Source organism: Penaeus monodon, chromosome 27 (assembly GCF_015228065.2).
Source record: "Penaeus monodon isolate SGIC_2016 chromosome 27, NSTDA_Pmon_1, whole genome shotgun sequence".
In the NCBI taxonomy this organism is placed as follows: domain Eukaryota; kingdom Metazoa; phylum Arthropoda; class Malacostraca; order Decapoda; family Penaeidae; genus Penaeus; species Penaeus monodon.
In genome coordinates this window covers 5981016-5981324 of record NC_051412.1, presented here as the reverse complement: position 1 = coordinate 5981324, position 309 = coordinate 5981016, and positions in this window count along the sequence as shown.

Here is a 309-nt window from a genome sequence, read left to right as displayed (position 1 = left end):
ATTCAAGAAAAATAATACTCAGTACCTATCTAATCGAAACTATTTTAACATTCATTTAATCAACTCCACGTAACCTTCCTGACAGTTTTTGCCTCCGAGGAAAAATACCTTTAATACCAAACTCATGAGAGGTTGATGTTGAGTGCTCAATCCAGCGACTTTCCTGCATATGGCAATGAGGCTTATTTATTCAACTCTTTTAACTATGGAGATCTTGCATGATTTTGTTTGTGTTCATGTGAGTTATTTATCTTTGCTTTTGCTATGTTTATGAGACATCATAAGTGAAAGAGCTACGTTTAGTGATTA